The sequence below is a fragment of the Coffea eugenioides genome, unplaced genomic scaffold (genome assembly GCF_003713205.1).
Source record: "Coffea eugenioides isolate CCC68of unplaced genomic scaffold, Ceug_1.0 ScVebR1_151;HRSCAF=612, whole genome shotgun sequence".
NCBI classification, from domain to species: domain Eukaryota; kingdom Viridiplantae; phylum Streptophyta; class Magnoliopsida; order Gentianales; family Rubiaceae; genus Coffea; species Coffea eugenioides.
Genome location: NW_020861930.1, coordinates 32,821 through 49,230, shown reverse-complemented (window position 1 = coordinate 49,230; position 16,410 = coordinate 32,821).

The following is a 16,410-nucleotide window of genomic DNA, read 5'->3' as shown; positions in this document are numbered from 1 at the left end:
AAAGGGTATGATATTATTTCAGGAATGGACTGGTTAGCTCACTACAATGCACAGTTGTAAGACAAAAATGGTAGAGTTGTGCAATCCAGGAAAGGCAACCCTGAAATTGGATGTAAGGGGTAGATTAGCCTTATCTGCTCTTATTTCAAGAATTCGAGTTAGAAAAATGTTGAGTAAGGGAGTTCAAGGATATTTGACTTTTCTTATAAATACCCCTAGTGATAAAGTGAGATTGGAAGATATGCCAGTAGTAAAAGAGTATCCAGATGTGTTTCCTAAAGAACTGGAGTCTTTACCTCCAGAAAGGGAAATAGCTTTTAAGATTGATATGACTCCGAGGGTAGCACCTATCTCCAAGACGCCGTATGGCTCCAGCTAAATTGAAGGAGTTGAAATTACAATTGCAGGATTTGCTAGAGCGAGGTTTTATTAAGGAGAGTGATTCACCGTGGGGAGCATCGGTCTTGTTTGTTAAAAAGAAAGATGGGAGTTTAAGGCTATGTATAGATTACCGAGGCTTAAATGATGTAACCACTAAGAATAAGTATCTTTTACCCCACATTGATGAGTTATTTGACCAATTACAAGGGGCGGTGGTATTCTCGAAGTTAGACCTTAGGCAGGGTTATTATCAATTGAGGATTTTGGAGAAAGATATACTCAAAACTGCCTTTAACTCGAGGTACGGACATTTTGAGTTTGCAATAATGACATTTGGATTGACTAATGCACCTGCAACTTTTATGGATTTGATGCATAGAATTTTAAGCCCTATCTAGATCAATTTATGGTAGTGTTCATCGATGATATACTGGTGTACTCTAAGACCTTGGAGGACCATGAGAAACATTTGAGAATTGTTTTATGAACACTAAGGAAACATCAGTTGTACGCTAAGTTCAGCAAATGTGAATTTTGGTTGAAAGAAGTGACTTTCTTAAGTCATATAATTTCCAATGACGGAATTAAGGTGGATCCAGCCAAAGTGGAAGCGGTTTGTAAGTGGAAGCGACCGGAAAACCCTACTGAAGTTCGAAGTAGGGTATTATCGGAGATTCATCTAGGATTTTTCTAAGATTACTGGACCCATGACTGAGTTGACTAAGAAAAGTGGAAAATTTATGTGGAGCCCGAAGTATGAAGAAAGTTTCTAAGAATTAAAGAGACATTTGACAAGGGCACCTGTATTAGCTTTCCCTAATGGAAATGATAGTTTTGTATTATATACAGATGCTTCCAAAGAAAGTTTGGGGTGTGTATTGATGCAAAATGATAAGGTGATTGCATATGCCTCTAGAAATTAAAACCGCACGAAAGGAATTACCCAACTCATGACTTGGAGTTAGCGGCTATAGTATTTGCATTGAAGAAGTGGAGACATTACCTGTATGGAGTGACATTTGAGGTTTTCACGGACCACAAATCCCTTAAATATTTGTTTTCCCCAAAGGAGCTAAATTTGAGACAACGGAGATGGATGAAATTTTTGGAAGATTATGATTGCACGATAAAGTATCATCCGAAAAAAGTCAATGTAGTGGCAGATACTTTAAATCGTTAAGTGCAAGTGGCAGGATTGATGATTAAAGAATTGCACTTGTTGGAAGAGGTTAGTTGTTGGAATCCCCGACTTGAACCGAAGAAAGTGATTCTGGGGAACATTGTCGTGAAATCCACTTTGTTGGAACATATTAAGGAAGCTCAGGAAAAGGACGTTGAAGTGCAAAAGTGGTTGGAGAAAGAGAAAAAGGGAGAGGAGTCGGATTTTAATCTAGGCATAAATGGCGTGCTAAGATTTCGGAATCGTATAGTGGTGCCAAAAGACGAAGGAATTAAAAAGGAGATTTTGGAAGAAGTGCACCGTTCTAAGTACACGGTACATCCTGGAGGGAATAAAATGTACGAAGATTTGAAGAGTTTGAATTGGTGGGAGAGCATGAAAAAGGAAATTGCTCAGTTTGTTCAAACTTGTTTGATCTACTAGCAAATTAAAGCCGAGCATCAGAAACCATCTAATCTATTACAACCTTTAGAGATACCCGAGTGAAGTGGGAAAATATCACCATGGATTTTGTATCTGGATTACCTAGGACACAAAGAGATCATGACGCCATTTGGGTAATAGTAGATAGGTTGACTAAATCGGCTCATTTTCTGCAGATTAGTATGAAGTACTCATTGGAAAAATTAGCGAAGCTGTATTTGGATGAAATCATAAGGTTGCATGGTATACCTATAAGTATTGTGCCCGATCGAGACCCTAGATTTGTTTCATGATTTTGGCAGAAGATGCAAGAAGTGTTGGGAACCAAATTGAATTTTAGCACTAGTTACCATCCTCAGACCAATGGATAGTCTGAGAGGACAATTCAAACTCTTGAGGACATGTTGAGAACCTGTATTTTGGATTTTGGAGAGAGTTGGAGTGAGTATCTGACATTAGTGGAGTTCACTTATAATAATAGTTTCCATTCATCCATTCAAATGGCTCTATATGAAGCGCTTTATGGTCGAAAGTGTAGATCTCCAATTTGTTGGGATGAAGTAGGTGAACGAAAGATTTTGGACCCAACTGCAGTGCCTTGGATTGAAGAGGCATGAGAGAAAGTAAAGTTAATACGCCAGAGAATTCAAACCGCATAGAGTCGTCAGAAGAGTTATACAGATAACCAAAGGAAGGATTTAGAATTTGTGGTTGGAGACCAAGTTTTTCTTAAGATTACTCCTCTAAAAGCGAGTTTGATAGCAGGAAAGAGAAAGAAATTACAACCGAGATTTTTAGGACCATATAAGATTCTTCAACGTGTAGGAAATGTGGCTTATAAGTTGGAATTGCCACCAAGTTTATCTCGGATCCATAATATTTTTCACGTATCCATGCTTAAGAAATATCATCCAAATCCATCTCATATCCTACAACCGGAGAATATTGAGATTGATGAGGCATTGACCTATGAGGAGAAACCGATAAAGCTTCTAGATCGTAAGGTGAAAGAATTGATGAATAAGCGAATCCCGTTGGTGAAAGTTCTTTGTAGAAACCACGGACTCGAGGAGGCAACTTGGGAAGTAGAAGAAGAAATTCGAGGAAAATATCCAGATCTATTTTCAGATCAAGGTATGAAATTTCGAGGATGAAATTTTCTTAAGGGAGAGAGGATGTGAGGACTCATATTTTTATTCTTAAAATAATTATTTTTATAATTATTTGCCTTAGTATTAGTCAATTATATTATTGTTACATGAATCGTTTTTAAATTTCGTCTTATCGCGTGCAAATCGGAGATTCGCGTATTTCGCGTCGAATCGACTAAGTTGAGATTTAAGAAACTTATACTAGACTACTAAGAGTGAATAATTATAGTGTTAAAGGAATTACATTTGAGGATTAGCGCACAAATGCAACAAACAAGAGAGAAAAGTGGTAGTTTGGGACACTATTCGCGCACTATTCCTAGTTGACTTTTGTATAACTTTTGGCCACAAATTCAACAAGCTTCCAAGGGAAGCTTCACACTCAACAAACACTCTCTTTCTCTTCCTCTCTTGGTCGGCCGAACACCCAAGGAAAAGAAGGGAAGAAAGCTTCTTCATCTTGCACCATATTTGCTTCCATTTCTCTCACAAATCACCATCCAACTTCCATACTTCTTGGAGATTAACTTTAGCTTGGTGGAAGACATCATCTAGTGGAATTTTTTGGAGGTTTTTGTGGTGAAAATTCTGGTTTCTTCAAGAACTAAGGAGGTAACCAACAACTCTTGCAATCTCTCCATTTTCCTTCAAGAATCAAGTTTAGATTTCATGGGTTTGATAACCCAAAGCATGAAATAGGTAGAGGACTTGAGGAAATCTATTTTTCTTGCTTTAATCTTTAAGATAGTGGCCTTGATGATGCCTTTAGGTAGCTGCCTTAAGGATTAAATGATTGATTAATATTGTTTACGTGTTAAATGGGATGAATACGGTTAGAAAGTGAAGGAAAAATCGAATGAAGTGGTGCACTAGAGCTGGCCAAAAATCTGTCCTTGTTGCTGAGTGATTGTTTCAAATTTTTGGCACTTATTTTGCTGTGAAATTGATGGTTATATGTGGTATATTTGTTACGATCGAAGACAACCAAGTGGAAGAGATAAGCAGTGTAAAGATCACAAACGTAACAATAAGTAAATAAAAAGGAAAGAATTGCAAACCAATTAACTACCCAACTCCTCTTGAGCTTGTAGATTAATTCAAACAAGCTTCTTCAAGTTGATGAATTACAATCACTCTTGTGTACAAAGGAAGGTTCACCTCCTCCTTGCCCCGAACTCCACTCGGTCAAGTTAGGAAGTTTTACTATCTCTCAGGACAACCCTCGCAGAGCTACACTCATGAAGTATTCACTCACAAATGAAAAGTTTACAATGAACCTCACACCACTAAGACTATAAATCTTTCTTGGAGAGCATTTTCTCACTAAAATCACTCTAGATCTTTTGTATCTTCAGTGTGCAAAAGTTGTTTGAAGATTCTGACCATACTCTATTTATAGGAGACCAACAAAGTGCTTCATTAATGCTCCCAACGGATAGAAAGTAGTTGAACAGTCAACTAGCCGTTGGAGTATCGGACGTCCGGTGCAAGCTCTTTATGCGTCCAACAGTAAACAAAGATATTTGAGAAATCATCTTGTTTCTATCGGACGTCCGGTGGAGACACATTCAGCGTCCGATGGTTTCGTCGACTTTGAAGGATCCTATCGGACGTCTAATACTTGCATCCGATCGAGGTCAGTGATCCAGGGGGAATGTCTTATTTCCTTCGGACGTTCGGTGGTGGAGTTCTTCATGCGTCCGAAGTTACGCAATGATTATCGGACGTCCGATCCAAGCGTCCGACAGCTTTCAGCAGCCTTTGTCCCTTTCAATTGCACTTGATCTTTGAATCTGATTTGCTTCACAACTGAAAATATTTCTTGAAGAGATATTAGTATTATCCATTATTTTGTAAACATCAAAAGTTAGGGACCAAGGTCAACAATATTGTGTGTATAAAATGTCATCTGAAAATCATTTCATTTGGTTGAACAAAACTTGGATTTTCTAAATTGAAAGAAAGCTGGAAATGGTAATCTGGCAGCCCAAACAGTACCACTTTACTTGAACATATCTCTCTGTATATAAGTCCAAATTGAGTGCTGTTAGTGGTATTCAAAACTAGACATCCGTAGCTTTCTAACGGTATAAAAATCACTCTATAGTTCATTTTGAGTCATCCGTAGTGATTCAGCAAAATTTGCTGCCCTGTTATGAATATCTGTCCGAGAGGACATGAGAAGTTGCAACTTGTGGCTTGAATTCGAACTACTTGTGAACTGATTTTGGAAATGTTTTCTTCTAATAAAATGTGGAATTTTGAACCTAGTTTTCAATACCACTAACCATTCGTAATTTGAACTTCTATTGAGTGAGATATGGCCTGATTTTGAAAGTACGATAAAGCTGGAAAACTGGAAAGCTTTTCCTTCTTGCTGGCCGACTGGCCTATTTTGTTGTGGGATGTTTTATTTCAAAAAATTTGATGTCAATCAACCATCAAGTGTTTATTAAAGGTTTTTAGGACCCGAGTTCCAAAAATGAATTGAATTTGGACTGATTTCATTGTGTAAAATGTTTGGAAAAGAAAGGAAAGCAAGAAGACAGATTTGCTTTGAAATATTTTCTGAACTTTGGTTGTTTCGTTAACTGTCTATCGGTGGGTTTTTTTGCGGGAAATTTGATAGAGGAGTAGTCCTCATATGTAAGTTTTAGTGTACCAAATTTGGTATAATTCTAAAACTATTTTGATACCCAAATGATGTTCTAAAAACTGCTTGTCAAATCTGGAAATTTCACAGTTCCAGTGGTGAAAGTTACCGACTTTGAACTGCTATATCTTGATACTCAAACTCCGAATTTAGTTCTGTTTGTCATGTTTGAAACCTTTTTTGGAACTCTTATTGTGCTACAAATTTCAAAGGCTAGTTCGCTTTCCGTGAATTATGCCGAATTTCCAAAGATGACTGCAAAACCAAGACTGGTGCAAACCTATCCTATTAGAACTGAATATTTGAATTGAAAAATAAGTGCTTTCCGTTTAGAATCTTGGAAAAGTATCTTCTAGGAACTTTTAGTACTCCGAACCAAGATTCCAATGGTATAAATTTTTCCAATTTTAGACCTACTGAGTGCAAGGTCTAATTTTTCTAAATTTGACGCGCAAAACTGAAATTTTTCGACTTGATGGGAAATAAGTTTTTGGAAACTTTTTCCTATCACTTGATATTGATTGATCGTTTTAAAACTCGATTTCATGGAGGAAATCAGTTTCTCTTGTGTTAATAAATCCTCACTTTTGAACCTCTATTTTTGAGTAATTAAGGTTCTCTTTTGAGGCATTGACTAGTCTAAATAAGTGTACCTTCTTTCTTGGTTAATACATGACTGTGAGTGAAAGTACTTGTTATTTGTTCAAGCGCTCAAGGAGATCTTCAAGAGAATCTCGAAGTGGACGCCTAAAGACTTAATTATTCTCTCACTCATTTTTTTTGATTTGGTGAGTGTCAAGTGTATGAAATGTTGTTACGTGCTTAATTGTTCTCATTGATTGAGTATTTTGAAAGTGTCGAGTCGAGTGTGTACTTTATCGCACTCGTTCTCATTAAGTGAAGTGTATTTGAATTATTTGAAGTGAATTGCTTGAAGTGAATTGTTAAGTGAATTAAATGAAGTGTTGCAAAAGTGAATTATGCTATGGTTGCATATGTCGATTGGAGTGAATCTCCTCGACTTAAATTGATAATAGTGGGGGACGCCCAAACTCATCGGTCGATCTTACAACTCGAGTCGGCATGGGCTTGGTCGAGAAGCTTGGTGAGCCATGAGAAAAAAAAAGTATAAGCTTGATCTATTTGAGAGATCTCGCTTGGCATACTCGAGTAGTATCGCCTTATATAAAAGAAGTACGGGCCCGGAACAGGGGGTGTAACGGTGAACGGGGAAGTGTAAATGAAGTTCTACGAATTTATAACCTACTCGATTGACGGAGTGTCAACTCGTGGAGGTACTGGATCAAGCAACTGGAACATAGCTCCTGAGAGCTCCCGTATCCTTATCAAGTGTGTTTTATTGATAATTGTGAACTACTTGAATATTATAGCTTTCATTCTTGTTTAAGTGCTATTGTTATTTGAACTACATGTTTTGCATGTTTTCTTGGCCTCACGAGCATCCGCTCACCCCGTTAGATTTGTTTTCCTTAACGGGAGCTGAAATGGAAGGAATTATGGAAAAACCTACTTAATGGCTCTTTTGATTAGAATTTTGGATGTACTGATTAGACGACTTTTGGAAGTTGTATATTTTGGAAAAATTGATGTATTTTGAAAACTTGTGGTGTAAGATTGAACACTTGTGTATGGAAGCGACTTTGTTATTCAATTCGACTTTTCTTATTCGGTTATTTACCTTAAGTTTGGATTGGAATGGTATCTAGTCTTGGCGAGAGCTGGGCAGACATTCCGCCGATACCCTTGGGTTCGCCCTTGGGAGAAGTGGGGGCGTCACATTTGCGGGCTCATATGTTGGAAGATGAGAACTTGTGTGTCCCGCAAGATCCCAAAGCTGTCTTCCACGAGTTGTTTAGTGCCTCATCCATGTGTGTCCATACGAGATTATCCAAATCAATGTCAACTAGCGATGGATTTTACACCTTTGCACAATCAAAGTCCCAATGTGCAAATCCGTACCAAAGGTGTAATGAAAGATACCTCCACCTAAGCTCTGATACCAACTGATACGCTCCTCGATCAACACGTTTCGAGACACGTAGCACGTTTGCCCAAGGATCTAGCAAGGTTGTCCAACGCTTGGATTGCGGGACCTAAAACCAAAACGAACGACACAAATTGGTTGAAGGGTAGTAGAATGACGACTCCAATAGAGGTGATTACTCTAGTGGATAGGTCGGTAGAACAACCAAGGACCTTCGCGAGATTGCTCAAGAACCCTTGCCAAAAGCAAGTAAAGGATCAAATGCTCTCAATAATTGAAGAGAAACAAATCAGAATTTTATGATGAAAATTGTGTACCCGTTAACCGTACAAAGTAAGCTTTTATATAGGCTAAGGGGCTAATACAACCCTAGGAAACTAGCTAAAGGAGGGTCGGCCACTCCTTGGACAAGGTGGGCCGGACCATGACTCAAATGAAATAATCTAATCCAACTCTAAACAAGTGAACCTAACACTAACCCTTCATGGGCTCTCTTCGTGGGACTGGATCATCGTGTAGACAACTTGATTATCACCTTTCAAGCCTTCAATATCCCGATGGACTCCTTGTTGGTCTTGAACATTTCGTACAAGAGCTTGAAGGGACTCTTTGAAGCGCTTGGTCCGTGCACGTGTGACTGGGCCCAATGGAACTCGAACTGGATCATTACTTGGGTTAAGGTCTGTGCACACATCATTGCATATAACCGAATTGTGCATAGTGCTACGCAATACTCACCTTTTGAAGTGGTGTATGGTTTCAATCCTTTAACTTCTTTAGATCTAACACCCTTGCCTTTGTCTGAGCATGTCAATCTTGATGGTAAGAAAAAGGCAGATTTTGTGAAAGCACTTCATGAGAAAGTACGCCTCAATGTTGAGCAACACACAAACCAATATGTGAAGCAAGCCAATAAGGGAAGGCGACAAATAATCTTTGAATCTGGAGATTGGGTTTGGTTGCACCTTAGAAAGGAAAGGTTTCCAGTTCAAAGGCGTAGCAAGTTGCTTCCAAGGGGCGACGGCCCAATCCAAATCCTTGAACGTGTTAATGACAATGCTTACAAACTGGATCTCCCAAGTGAGTACCGGTCTGTGAGTGCTACATTTAATGTTACTGACCTTAGTCCTTTCCTCACAAATGATGAATAAGATTTGAGGGCAAATCCTTTTTAAGAGGAGGGGAATGATGCAAATGGAGATGTAGCTCAAACCATGGAAGTGGAGCAAGTGAAAGTGCCCCTAGGCCCAGTCACCCGAGCACGTGCCAAGAGGATGAAGGATGCTCTCCAACTATTGGTCAAAGCGGTGCAAGAACAAGTGGGAAGCCAAGCTTATAGAAGGCCTTGCCTCAGAGGATAAAAGGCAAATTATTGTGCTACAAGCTACGCTCGAGGAAGGAAATCAGTCTTGAAGCCACGTAGCTTGTTGGCATTATTTAGTTATCTTATTTGAGTTGTTTAGCTAGTAGTTATATCAATTAGTTGGACTAAGTAAATAAGCTCATGTTGAGCATGAAGGGCCAGATTAGTGAGCCCATATTGAGCATAGGAGCTCTCCTTTAATGGGCCAAGAATAGCTTAGGGTTAAGGCCTCATTCGACACCTAATCTCTTTTGGATTACGTGTTTAGTAGTAGTATAAATAGGACACTCTTTTGTTAATGTGATACCCTGACTTTTAGGAGAATGTTTTGTTTAGTCTCAAAGAGAATATTACGGTTTCTTTATTTTATTTTTATTTTAAGACATTGTTTTGTTTTAAAGACTAGAAACCCTACTTGTACTCAAAACCCTAGTTTTACTTGTGACTAACAGGTTTTCTTAAATCTCTCATATTTTAATCGAAACCCTAATTTTAATCGATAGAGTTGTAAAATCCCTCATATTTTTCTTAAAATTCCCTTTTATTTGGAATCCATTACCTTATAATAGCTATACTACTCATTTACATCCCCAATGGTTGGAATAAAGAATAGAATTAAGAGTTTTTCCGTTTCATTCATCGTTAGGGTAAACTAAGGTTTTTATGCCTTTTCGTAGTGTGACTATTCGTACGGAGTGTGGATTAAATTTAGTGATGAAGAGTGAGTTTTAGATGATATTAAGTGTGTGATAAGAAGTGATAATAATAAGTTAGTGAATTATAAGTTAAAACCCTAGTATACGCGATTTAAGAAAAAACGGCTTGAGCCGACGGATATCGTTCACTACCGATTGAACACACCACTTGGCCACCACTTTCTTACAATAAAACATCAATGATATTAGTGCAAAATATCAGCCCCTTACTCAGCTCTTGATGGCCGAAATTATTGACTATAAAAAACAAGGGAAAAAGAAAAAATTTGAAAGTTCATCTCATGGCGACAAGTGGCGATCATCCTAAGGTTGTTGACCAACCAATTTCTTCCATATTTATCACCAAAAATCACTTAAATTGCTCTTCATTTCAGCCATTCCAGCCGTGAGCTTTGAGGGAGCAAACAAGAGAAAATAAAACTCCATTTCCATCTTGAGCTTAGCTTGTTTGAGTGAGAAATCAAGAAATCTAAACCGATTAACTTCTAAATTGGGGCTTAGGAAGCTTGGGGAGCTAAAATTTTTCAAGGAGAGGTGAAGGATATCTCTTGCAAGCATTTTATTGAGGAAGTATGTCTGCTCATCCTATTTCTTTCCCTTAATCTTGCTTAAGTTATGTGGCAACTTGTATTCTTGGCTTGTGATATCTACTTAAGTGATTTTGATGATTGTGGTTGTGGATTTGTGAGTTAGGGTTTTGAATTGTTCACTTATATTTATTGTTGTTTAGATGGTATATGGTGTATATACTCTTGTATAGGAAGTTGTAGTAGTGGTTCAAGCTAGAAATGTGAAGTTTACACTTTGAATTCACTAAATTCCAGGTTTGAGTTTTTAGATTGCCCTGTTCTGACCGGTTCCATTCGGCCATTATGGAGGCCGAATTAGGCTTAGCTCAAAACATGTAAGTTGTAGGAAATGGTGTTATATAGTTTCCTGCAAAAGTTCAGCTCAATCGGAGCACTGTAGTATGTGAAATGATAGAAATATCCCTGACTGTCATATGCCCTGTTTTGTGGACAGTTTTTTGTCTTCTTTGAGATTGCACGATTTGACCTTGAAAATGCATGAACTAGTTATTGATGTCTTCATGAGACTTGTAGTTCTCTGTCTTATCTTCAAAACGGTACAAATTTTACCCCAAACCGATAGGTGTAGCTTTAGTTGTGACCAAAACGCCAAGAGACGTCAAATCTGTCATTTAACTATTTGCCTTTAAACTTGATTTCCGGTTGCCTTGTTAAGACTTGTGTTGTAATTGAATTATTTTGAGCCTAGTTGAAGGGCTATTATGATAACATTACCTATGTGTGACATTGGGGCTGATTTGAGGAAAAAATGAGGCCATAAATGGCTGGAAATAGGTAAACATAAGGGGCATGCCGCCCAAATTTTCACTAGAGGTATAAACCAGCCTTTGGAGTTTTGGTTCTATAATCTACAAATGTGACCTAGATCCACTAAAAACTGGATTGAGTTGTCTTCATGAAAGTTGTAACCCTTTGTTTTAGCTTCGAGACGCTACCTAGTACACCTTGATCCGATAACTACAGCTCTAGTTATGGTCAAAACCGTGTAACCCATTTTTATACCATTTTCATTTCCGCGCACGCGCGCATGCACTTCTTTGCCATTTTCACCGCTTTAATCATTTTAGTCCTTATTTCTATTTGTGATGGTCGATTAACTGATAGTTGAGTATAATCTTCTGTCACAGGTAGTGACGAATCGGACGGAGTCGGTGGACCCGTATAAAGTGCCTTGATTTGCATGCTAACTATTTTGAGTGAGTAATTGGGTTGGCTTATATGATAAATTGTCAAAGTACCTTGTATATATTAAATGGGTACCTAGGCGAGGGTGTACTTTATCTCACTCGACTTAAGCCCATCCTTTGTTCTTGATTTAATATGTGAGAATACATGCCTTGTGTTGAGTATCACCTTTTTGTTGTGTGCTGTTGGGGTGATTACATGACTTGAGTTGAACCCCTTGTGCTGTGTGCTGTTGGGGTGAGTACTTTGTTATGTACTTTGTTGAGAGATTGGATATGTCAGGGTTTGGTTCCACCCCGATTCCAAGAGTAGACGGACTATTCGAGCCAGCCGGGGCTTGGTCGAAGTTATTTCCATGCTAACCTTGGGATTTCGTACTTTGTTAAAACTTTGATTAAAGATAAGTGATTTTGTTTCGCTCGAGCTACTGTGTACTGTTGACTGGCCAGCGGGGGTTGATAAGGTGAACGGGGAAAGTAAGTGGAGTCTACGGACCATGAGTATTTTGGTTGACGGAGTGTCAACAAGAGTTCAAGCTCGGGGAAATGAACTGGATTTGAAGCCACCCGTATCCTACCATTGTGATGTTATATTTCTGTCTATTGATGTGAAATATCTTGGTTTACATGTTTATTTGGATGTGATTTTACATTTTTAGCCCTGATTATTCACTAAGCATATAGCTTACCCCATCCCATTTGTTTTCCTTAGTAGGAGCCAATGCGGGAATCTCTCGGGAAGGTGTATAGACGTTTGGTTTAAAGAATAACTGATGTTGCCCTAGTACTTGTTATAAGTGGACTAGTAAGATGTATATATTTGTTGTGGTGGTTATAGTTAATAACTTTTCTAAGATTTACTTTCTGGTACTAGTGGTATGTATGGTTTGATGTAATAGTTTATATAACTTTTGAAGATGTAATAGTATATATAGGACTTTCTTTTAGCGTGAAATTTATTTTATCATTTTTGGAATCGAGTTTTGGTGCGAGCTAGGCAAGCAATCTGCTAAACCCTTTGGTACGCCTCTGGGTATGGTGGGGTCGTCACAGTTAAAGCAGATTATTATTCAATATTAAGAATTTGAGAGTTCTCTCTTTGGCTTCTTGCGAGCTTTCCTTGAATATCTTAGATTAATCTCTAGGATCTTCAACTAGACTTATCAATCTTGAAACACACTAGATTATGGTGTCAACTATCTCATACCAAGGTTCGTTAGCCACGTGATTAACGGGTCAAGGTTCATCCATCCAAGCGTGCTATTTGCTTCCCTAGATCCTGAGGCTTATCTCTTACAGGTTTTGTCACAAGTTGGCGATGTTCGTATCACTCTGGTTGGTAAATTCTCACGTGGTCGTCCGGTGTTGGAAGAAATTCAAAAGTTCTTTGATTCTCTTAATTTGCGAGACTAGGTATCTATGGGATTATTGGATTACAAGCATGTTCTTCTTAAATGTTCATCCGAAGTAGACTTTAATAGAATCTGGACTCGTGGAATTTGGCAACTAGGGAAATATCCAATGCAAGTTTTCCGTTGGACCAGGGACTTTCATATTCATAGGGAGTCATCATTAGTTCTTGTTTGGGTGTCACTGCCAGCTTTAACAATTCATCACCATGACAAATATTCGTTGTTTTCAATCTTGTCTCCAGTAGATAAACCTCTCTTCTTGGATTCGACAACTACGGTAGGTACACGATCGAGTATGGTTAGGGAATATATAGAAGTTGATTTATTGAAGCCAATCTATCACAGGGTGTAGGTGGCAGTTGAGGGAGAGTCAGGTTTCTGGCAAAAAATAGAAGTTGAAGAATTGCCTAGATATTGTTCAACATGTTGGCGGTTAGGACATTCGGTGGAGGAGTGCAAGAGAGACACTGCAGAATGTTAGGCTCGAAGATAACCTAAGAAGGGGTGAATTAGGTTGATTAAAAAAATTAATCAGGTTATGGGCACTTTTTGTTTAATACTAAATTTACCCTCTTTTCTAAATGATCACACAATGAATCAATCATTAAAGGAGCAATATCACTTGAGAGAAATAGAAAAAAATATGTAATTTAAGGATCACAAGATGATAAATAAATAAAAAGAGAAGAATTGTAAACCAATTGACTACCAAGCTCCTCTTAAGCTCGAAGATCAATTCACAAAACAAGTTTCTTCAAATTGATGAAATACAATCAATCTTGTATACAAAGGAAGGCTCACTTCCTCCTTGCCCCAAGTTTCACTCGGTCAAGCTAGGAAGTTTTACAATTCCTCAGGATAACCCTCACAAAACTACACTATTGAAGTATTCTCTCACAAATGAAAAGTTTACAAAGAATCTTATACCACAAAGAGTACAAATGTTTCTTGAAAAGTATTTTCTCACTAAAATTACTCTTGATCTTTTGTATTCTCAGTGTGCAAGAAGTATTTTTAAGTTTCTGACCATGCACTATTTATGGGAGACCAAGAAAGTGCTTCATTAAAGCTTCCAACGGATAGAAAGTAGCTGAAAAGTCAACTAGCCGTTGGGAGTGTCGAACGTTTGGTACTTCCGATGCTTGCGTCCGAAAGCGGACAGAGAGTTTGAAAAATCATTTCAATTCTTTCGGACATCCGGTGACGATGTTCTTCGTCCGATATGATCATCCGGTACCTGTCCTATCTATCGGACATCCGGTATTGTGAGCATCCGACAGCTTTTGACTTCTTTTTTCTTCTTTCAATTGCTTTTTGAATCAAATTTTCTCAGAGCTGAAAAGCTTTCTCATTGAAAAAATATTAGTTTGAATTATCCAATTATTTTGTAAACATAAAAAAATGGGGATCAAGATCATCATTCTCCCCCTTTTTGATGATGACAAAACGATGGATGATATTTTGAAAAAAAATTTGAGCAAAAACTCCCCCTTACACATAGCATCCATAACCAACTCAAAATCATTCAGTACCAACATGAACAAAGCTATGAGCAAAGTAATTTCCATCGTAGTCAACATAATATCATCAAAAACTCCCCCTTACACATAACATCTATAACCAAGTCAAAATCATTCAGTAATTTCTCCCCCTTTTGGTCATCATAAAATCGAAAAGTAATTGCCATCAAAAGTAACATCATCAACTAACATCAAAATCAATCAATGGGAACCATCATTAGCCAATATCAACAGAAAAATAATATCAAAGGATATCTGTGACAGCCCCACTTTCTCCAAAGGCGAACCAGAAGGGTCAGCGGACCGCTTGCCCAACTCTCGCCAGGGCTCACTACCATCCATAGCAAAAATTACTTGAAATTTCTAATCTAATAAAAATAATATTCATTACACCTCAAAATAACATTTACACACCTCCAAAAGCTATTACATAGGTTCGCGTACAAAAGATTCATCATTCAGCGCCTATCTTAATTACAACCCAAAAATATATATATTACAGTCATTTCTACTAAAATAAAACTTAAAGTCCCTCAAACATTCTAACGGTATTCTTGAGCACTCTCGGATCCGAATCCTATTAAGGAAAACAAAACGTGGGATGAGCTTACGCCCAGTGAGCATTCCGGGTAAACAAGCAAAATAAGAGTGTAACACAATTTAACATGTAAACACATTTTTTCAAATAATATAGGTTCATGTAAATTGATACTTGTGAGAACTCGAATTTTTACTTATTTTAATCTTATTTTAATGGCTTAATTAATTATTTATTCACTCATTTTTTTTGAATAATTTATTTCAACCATTTTAAATCCATTTACACGAAACAATGTCTCACTTACGTTTTTAAAACGTTTCGTTAGAAAAATTTATTATTCGGAGGCTTGTTCGGTAAGTGATGCGAGACGCGGAAGCTACTTCGGATCTAGAGGAACACGATAAAGATTTGATGAAGTTGAACCCGAACTTGGACCACTCAAGAATAGATTTAACGGTAGAGGACGCCACAATCAAGTGTGTGTGCTTGATTGATAAGTCAAGAACAGCCTAGGATCAACTCTAGGATGTTCAACTTAGCTTTCACAAGCTAAGGGAATTTGCCACAATGAATGGACAAAATTCAGGAAATTTTATTCAATACTCTCAAAAACTGAATGTAACATGCGGCTTGAGGCTATTAATAGCCGTGACTAAGACCTAATAAACTGAAAAAATAACAAGGAAAGTTCGGCCAGCCCCTTGGGCCTTCACTTGACCGAAAGCTAGCCCAACTAACTATAGATCGTAAGCGAGACCCCCGTACGACTCAGCGAGGGTACTTAACTGCGGCTCAGCCCGCCGTTTGGAGCTTGAACACTTGCATCTTCAATTGTAAGCAGCATTTTAGTAGTCGTGCAAGGATATTCCAACTCAATTCCTTCAATGGCCGGTTTCTCTTGGGCTTGGACGGCACGGACCAAGGCTTGGAGGGACTCCTTGAATCTCTTAGCTCGTGCTCGTGTCACTGGGCCTTAGGGCACCTTCACAGAGCCTACTTGAACACTTTGGGCCTCGTGCTCAACCGCATCAGTAAGGAATAACGAGTACATATTTTTTGAGGTAAGTTCGATCCTAGAGTGCATTAGTCTTGGAGAATTAAGAATGATTAATAATAGACTAAGAAAAGTTAAGTGAGGTAATTGAGGTGAGTGAGTTTAAAAATTTCGCTTTATCGCGCGCGAATCGGAAGCTCACGTATATCGAGCCGGAACGGTTAAATGGAGATTTAAGAAACTAATACTAGACTACTAGGAACTACATTGGAGGTTTAGTGCACAATTGAAACAAAC